This window comes from Pteropus medius, unplaced genomic scaffold, assembly GCF_902729225.1.
Source record: "Pteropus medius unplaced genomic scaffold, Ma_sr-lr_union100, whole genome shotgun sequence".
Lineage (NCBI taxonomy): Eukaryota > Metazoa > Chordata > Mammalia > Chiroptera > Pteropodidae > Pteropus > Pteropus medius.
The window spans coordinates 20,295,842-20,296,380 of NW_024346667.1; positions in this window are offsets into that span (position 1 = coordinate 20,295,842).

Consider the following 539-nt stretch of genomic DNA (forward strand, 5'->3'; position numbering starts at 1 on the left):
CCGCATAGACTGATACTCCGTTTATAGTGTCCATTAATCCTCAAGTTTGAGAAAAATAAAATCCCCAATGTGTTTAAATCGTTGCTTTTTAGTTTCTGATGCAGTTAAAAAACAATGTCTAAGTGATATTGAATTTGGGAAGGAGTTTAGGAATTCTGGGTACTGTTAAATGTCCTCATTCTAGGCCAGATTTTTTGCTATTGTTTCTTCAAATGGAACATTGACAGCACATAGTCTACTTTCTGTCATACAGCATGGAATCATTTGACAAAATTTTACATCACTGCATCATAAGAGTTGCCAGCTTTCTGCTTTCAGTATCTGAGCCTTTGCTGCTCAAAGCCCCACTTCCTCCGGTAATTCAATCCCACATTTTAGATTGCAGCACCCCATTTCCAGGTTCCATAATTCTATATAGTGCAGGGTTCTTAGTCTCAAACAGAACTCTAGCTAGTATAAGCAGAAAGAGATTTATTGAAAGTTACTAGGTGGCCCCCAAAATCTTGGGAGAACCATAGAACCAGTTTGGATACTACTCA